The 7,169-nt window shown below is 40.3% G+C and overlaps 1 long non-coding RNA gene across 1 annotated transcript; it reads right to left on the bottom strand.

The window, feature by feature from the left end:
• Positions 1–876: 876 nt before the first annotated feature.
• On the bottom strand, positions 877–2,836 carry LOC125916744 (uncharacterized). Its single transcript, XR_007456016.1, has 3 exons — positions 1,553–2,836; positions 1,396–1,481; positions 877–1,177 (listed from the first exon to the last, which is right to left on the bottom strand). It is a non-coding gene; the product is annotated as an uncharacterized LOC125916744 (long non-coding RNA).
• Between the last annotated feature and the right edge of the window lie 4,333 nt (positions 2,837–7,169).

Below are 7,169 nucleotides of genomic sequence, written 5' to 3'. Positions count from 1 at the left end.
AGAGTGGTAAAGCTTTCCTTGCCAATAGGAATGGATCCGGTCTATAAGGGCCACCTATGATTGCTTGGACCTTGTGTTTCAACATCTAACTTAGCCAAGGCCAATTCCTACCTCCTGTCCCCGGACGTGAGCCAGAGGACCTGGGACAGGACAGATGCCTCACCTTGGTGTTTCAGCATCCTTCTGTGAAAAGGATGAGAATAGTTCTCCAAGGTCAGTCCAGGTCCTCAATCTCGGACACCAGCTTCCCCAGCTGACCACCTGTCTTGATCTTATCTTTCTGAGTGAGCACAGACAAAATGGGCACAACAAACCATCCTCACAGGGCTCCTTCTGGCATGAATTGACACACTGGAAGCAGCGGACATCACCACATTTTAGGAACATGGGTTTTTCAAGATAACTGAGGCAGATGAGACATCTCCTTCCTTCTTTAAAATGTTCAGCCATACCCACTCTCGGTGGAAAAATGAACATGGTATTAGAGTTTCCTAAGGACCTAAAGAAACAGGACTGCGTTGGGTTTTATCCTCTGTTTGCATAGACATGTCACGTACCTACTACGTGTCCTCCCTCTACTAGGAAATATAAATGCATTACAAATATAAACATAAGTGACTCTTGGTGCTGCTCTTCTGATATCTTCTGATATTTGAGATGCTAAGTAGAATTAAAGACTCAGTTGGTCATTCTGCTTTGACCTGAGCTGGTAAAATAGACCAGACCTGGAGTGTCCAATATTGTAGCTACCAACTGCCTGTGGAAATCGAGCCCCTGGAATTCAGCTCCTCTGAATTGACGTGTGCTCTGTGACATGCACACTGATTCTGAGGACAGGGTAAGAAAAAAAAAAAGAAGAAGAAACTTTCTTGTTGAGGTTTTAAAAACAATGTATTTTTGAAATCAAAGACATGTTGAAGTAGTACCATTTTGCCCATTACAATGATTTGATTTTTGACTTGTTTCTTTTTACCACAGAGCTACTAGACAATCTGTAGTTGACATGGGTGGGTCCCATTCTATTTCTGCCTGCGATTGCCACTCTAGGCTGAGAGATCCTCCCAACTCGCAGAACCACTCCAACCTGGCTGTGGCTCAGACCCACAGCAGCAGCTGAGAGGTTGAACCAATGGGAGAAACTCAATTCAACATCTCGTACAACAGTCCAAGTTATGATCTGTTTAGGGAAAAGAAAGAATATGCCATCTCTCAAGCCTGGGTACTGAAAATCTACTCCCGCTCACAGCCCCTAGAGCAGAGAGTCCAGGCGTATACAGTGTCCCTAGGGGCACACACTGTGTTTGTGATGGATGTGGCCTCAATAACGCTGTATTCATAGAAGGATTTGTTCCCTGGACTTTGCCGTCTCCCATGTGCCTTTTGTAGAACACCGACCAGCAAAAAGGAGGTTGCAGAAGAGTGGACTCCTCCTCTAGGAGATTCTTCTCTGGTTTCCAACTCCCTTCAAAGGGGACTCAATTCTGAAATGAGATTCAGAATGGGCTCCTTATGTTAAAGGGTCCTCTTGCCACTCTGCCATACCAGAACTCACCTATTTCATCATCCGATTATGTTTTAATTTAATTCTGGGAGGACTGAGATTTCCTGATGACAGAAATGGTGCCATGTGTTTTTATTCCACATGGAACCGGAATTTCAAAAGAAACAGCAGTTTCAGAAATTTTGAATGTGAGAATTGATAAATGTGAAGAATTATCTGTGGTCAATAAATATCATGTTTTCCTTGTCTTGTGGACAAAACCAGACATGAATATTTAATTTCATTACTATTACTCTCTCTATACAATACTCCATAGTTATGTTGCTTACACAAATAAGCTTCATCTGTCAAGCACATAATGTGTCATAAAATTCCCATTTCAATTTGACTCACTGTTTAAAATTAAAAGCTTCTGGTTTACTACTTAATACACTTAGCTTCTATAGGATATGAATTCTCACTCACGTTAGCGCAACGATTTGAAACATGTGGGCCCAGAACCTAGTTTTGAGGAACCGTGGGGTACCAAGCTGAGGAGGGGAAGGAAACTGGCTGTGCTTGGTTCCACTCCTAGGAGATAAATTCTTCACTTTGATTTTATTGCCACCCAGTGACTAGAAAGTAGAAATCTTTTACTGCCATCACGTTTTCCTGCACAGTAAAATATAAGATTATCGGTGTATCAAAGCCCACGAAGCATATTTTAAACAGATTTGAGCTTCAAAATATGGGAAGGTCATAACAACAATTGGTAAATTACACGCATTTTAAATATCTTTATTAGTGATCTGTCGATGAAATTTGAGGAGTTTTTGTTGTGTCTCACTTATTTGGGTCTTTATTCTTCAACTGTAGAAAAGCGGAAGGATTGTAGTTCTTGAGTGACTGGCAGACACAGGAAGAAGGTTGGGTGAACCGAGTGGTAGTAAACATGGCTGGCCGCTAGGTGGAGGTATGTCAACGACGATGGAAGCACTTCCCTGTTCCCTGGCCTCATGCAGGCTTAAGGCATCCACTCTTACCTTCTGAAATGTCCACCGGAAGGCAAACACCCACCTGATCCTGCAGTTGCTCCGTTCAGTAAACATTTCTGTCTCCTGATAACCAAGGGTAGCCTCACCCCCTGCTTCTTCACAGGACGATTAAAAACTGTAGCCATTTCAACTCGTAGGTACGTGTTCAGCCTTCCCATTTTCCGGGGAACTTTGATCCATCCTTACTGTGTGGCCAAACTCCGCTACACCCAATGTCCCCTCAATTGTTCCTACCTGTAGAAACCTTTCCTTTTGTCCCAAGACAAATGATGTTTGTACTTTGCTCTCCCAGGACAACTTGCGGGGGGTGGGGTGGGGGCTTCTGATAGAGGGTGTGGTCTTAAATTTTCTTTAATGACACAAATTTAGAAGAGAGCTGGGCCTGTGGTCTTGATTTTGGATATCAAATGCAAGGAGAAAAGTAGACAACAAATAGTGACTCTTGGATTGATCTATGACTTAATGCTTTGAAATCCATCAGACTTCCCATACATTGTCTCCTGACCTTGCTTCTCCCTACACTTTCCTGGTTATCTAGGAGAAATACAAACAACAGAACATAATGGAAGGGAGAAAACTTGATTGCACACTATGTAAGGAATAAAGCAAAGGAAACTTCCCTGAATTGTGGCACGACATCAAGAAGGGGAAATATTAAGATTATCTAAGAATTATTTCTAATTTCCTACCACAGAAGTTAAGTCTACAATTCTCGTGCTTCTTGTACATTTTCACACATTTCCAAACTTGAGCCGAACAAAGGAAAGCAAATTTGAAACTCATACAATGCCAATATTGAGAAGTGGTGGTTGTTTTTGATTTTGAGAGACAGTGTTCTAAATGGATTATAAATGCTCTGAGTACACACCTTTGTCAGCCACCAACAGATTTAAACCTCATACACTTTACTAGGATTACCAAGGGGTGGAAATGCTGTGAAATGGCTAATCAATAGTAGTTTTGATGTGAATGTTAGTTTAGATAGAAGATGCAGGATAGGATTTATTGTAACAATAGTAGTCTCATTTCTGTTACACTCGGTAGCAGAAGTTTCAAAACAGAAACGTTCTTGTCCAATTTCCTGTGATTTTGCACACACTCCAGTTTGCTTCACAAATCCTTGAAAATACATATTTGCAATCACAGAGAGAAATATCTGGGGAGAAATGATGGTGTCCACGGAGTGAGCTTTTAGAGTACACTTCTCGAAACAATGATTGTTACATTTCATTAAAACATTTTAGTATTTAACAGGGCCCCTGGGTAGCTCAGTCAGTTAAGCATCCGACTTTGGCTCAGGTCATGATTTGTTGTTTTACACGTTCAAGCCCCACATCAGCTCTGTGCTGACAGCTCAGAGCCTGGAGCCTGCTTAGGATTCTGTGTTCTCCCTCTCTCTCTGCCCCTCCCCCACTCACACTCTGTGTCTCTCTCAAAAACAAGGAAACATTAAAAAAAGTTTATGTTTGGGGTGTTTGGGTGGCTCAGTCAGTTGAGCATCCGACTTCGGTCCAGCTCATGATCCTGTGCTTTGTGAGTTTGAGCCATGTGTTGGGCTCTGTGCTGACTGGCTCAGAGCCTGGAGCCTGCTTTGGATTTTGTGTCTCCCTCTCTCTCTCTGCCCCTCCCCTACTCTGTCTCTCTGTCTCCCCAAAATAAATAAACATTAATTTTTTTTTTAATTTTCCTTTTAAGTAATCTCTGCACCCAATTTGGGGCTCAACTTCACGACTCTGAGATCAAGAGACACACGCTCCACGGATCGAGCCAACCAGGCAAGCCCTCATTACTTTTTACAAAATCTAAATATGAGAATATATTTATTGCATTCACACCAGTGGGGTCTGTGTCTAATTCCTTATAGATAGATAGATATCGACCCTTTAACATTGGGTTCAGAGATTGGGAGGAATCCTCCTTTTTCTTAATGAGACTTAATAGACATGGCTTAAGACAGGGTTTCTTAAACTGGGCTCTGTCGACATTTTGCGCAAGATAAGTCTTGTGAGGAGCTGCAGGATGTCTTACAACATGTTTAGCTGCATCCCTGGCCTCAGCCTGCCAAATGCCAGCCGTGCCTTCCCCACTGTTGACAACCTTAAATGTATCCAGAATTTGCCAGATGTCCCCTGGGGGCCCAATTTCTCCCTGATTGGGGGCCACCAGAAGCCAATATCATGTGTCCCAGAGAACTGGGAAGGTACTCTCTCCAGGTACAATAATCTAGTATGTACCTTAATTAAGTAACAGTAATATTGGACTAATGAGACATTGAGAGGGTGTGAATACAGTGAGTGAGAGAAACTCCAATGTAAGTCTGGAGGCCAGGATTCAAGGGAGGTGAGGGGAGCGCTGAATTCTTTTAGGTAATTTAAATGATTCCTATACATTCATTAAATTAATTGGTTTCTCACATTTTAAAGAAGATGGCTAAGGAGATAGCAAGATGGAGAATTTAGATGATTAAACCATTACTGAGTGCTTACCATGCAATCCATGCCTGGCAACATGGATGTGGTTTTGTCACACACTGACTCTGGGTCTGGAGATTCCAGGCAGAGATGTGATTCTCAGTACTCAGTCTGACAAAGTGGATTATTTCATTATGTTCCTAAAGTATAGCCTAGGAGATCCTGAACAGTACTGTCCACACTATTGGTGTGCTGTGAATGAACTCCATTTACACTCTCCTCTACGGTAGCAACCAGCTCTGAGCAGCTCTCGAGCCCTTGAAATGTGGTCACATTTCATGTGTCACAGTGGAAATCTTAACATTTTGGATGTATCGGATTAAAAATATATTACTCACATTAGCTTCACTGTTTTACTGTTTTTGATTTTCCTTTTTACAGTGTGTTTACTGGAAAAGCCGAAACTATGTATGTGCTTTGCATAATTTTTATCAGAGAACAGTGACCTAGAAGGTGGAGAATTGTGCCCTGTTGGAATCCTGAAAGTCACCTTTGTTCTGGGTTCATGTCTAGGCCAGGTAGTACATGAAGACAGGACGGGGGATCCTGCTAAGTCTGGGTCCTCCTTGCATCTCAGCTCAAAGCCCTGGACATTTTTTTGCAATGTAAATACATATCTTTATTACTTAATGCTATACCTTTATAAAATTTATCTTAATTTAATACCTTTCCTATTGTTTTTCTGATTAAAACATACATACAATGGCAAAGTAGAAAATCTTAAGATTTAGAACATATAAAATTAATAGACGTCTGATTCTACTATTCAAAAAGGACACGATAACATTTCTGTTCACCTTTCCCATATTGACACAAGAAAAGTTTACCTTAGTTTTAGTTGACATTTTTCTTTTTATTATATTTTCTTAATGTAAATATTATTTTAATTACTATTTTTCATTTTATGACTTTTTCTATATGTATCATCCTTGATTCTAAACTTCTAGACTAATTTGGTAGAGAAAAAACATGTAATTAATGTAGCTGTTAGTTTTTTATCAAAAACACAGGCATGTGTGTTTCAATGAAGAGCTAAAGGTAAACTCCTTGTCCCACACCTTTGCTAAGAAAATAAATATGCCTTCTATGTAAGTACTCTACATCAAATTGTGTTTATAATTAATGGGTCTATAACCTGACTAAATTACGTTAAGATATAATGATTACTTCTAATATTTCATCTGGGACAAATTTTAAACTTCATTCTAGGTATGTTCTTTGACTCAGATTGGTAGAAATGGGAATGGATTGTGTTTTAAATAAAAAAAAATGGGACCTCTCTTTGTTCTCAAAATATTTTCTTTTTCCCTCTTCACACTGAAATTTTGACTAGTGATTATAATTGGTGTTGGAGGGGTCAAGTCATTTCCCTTCATGTAATTTATTTTCAAAACAGAGAATGACAATGTGTGAGACCAGGGTTCAACTTTTGAAACAAAAGCACTTAATCTCCAATGGTGCCCCTGTCTCTGTAGAGACACACCTGTCCACACAGCAGGAGTTGGACGGTGTGCACCTGCATTCCCTATGAAAGCTCTGTAGCCATGGCGATGAAATGATGGAAGATGCCCTTTTTTCCAACTGCCAGTCTCTGAGCTGAGCAGTTCAAATCTGATAGCGAGTGAGTTCTCAGATCTGTACCTAGCGTCTTCGAAGATGGGCAATCTGAATTGTTGCTGTGGTGGTATGTTCATAAAGATCTTCTTAACACTGTCTCCTACTAACTGGACAGTTAGCTGTTGCTTAAAATGTTTTTCCATGGTTTAAAATCTCCTCTCTCTATCTGGTCGTACAGAGTTATGAATATGTTTTATAGTTTTGTTCTATCTCTTGATTTTCGGTTATTCTATCAAGATAGCTCTCTTGATATTTTTTCTCCATTGAGAAAAATGGACTATATCCTGCACCCCTTTCTTGTCACCACTAGGTATTCCTAGGGGAAAACATACGGCAATGTCTATTGTAATGTAAGATCTTTTAAAACTCCAAAAGTATGTATTCAAATTATTCATTACAGAAATGTAGAGTGAATCCAGAATGGTTGATATGGAAGGTATCCATCATTGTTTTTAACATGCTTTCCCTATACTCTTTATACCAAAAAGGGGTATTGGGCTCAGTATCTGGGGAGATGTGTTCCTTCATTCACATAAAGAGTTGTCC

Source organism: Panthera uncia, unplaced genomic scaffold (assembly GCF_023721935.1).
Source record: "Panthera uncia isolate 11264 unplaced genomic scaffold, Puncia_PCG_1.0 HiC_scaffold_1068, whole genome shotgun sequence".
Classification (NCBI taxonomy): domain Eukaryota; kingdom Metazoa; phylum Chordata; class Mammalia; order Carnivora; family Felidae; genus Panthera; species Panthera uncia.
The sequence above is the reverse complement of the archived record's forward strand: the minus strand, read 5'-3'. Positions and strand labels throughout refer to the sequence as shown.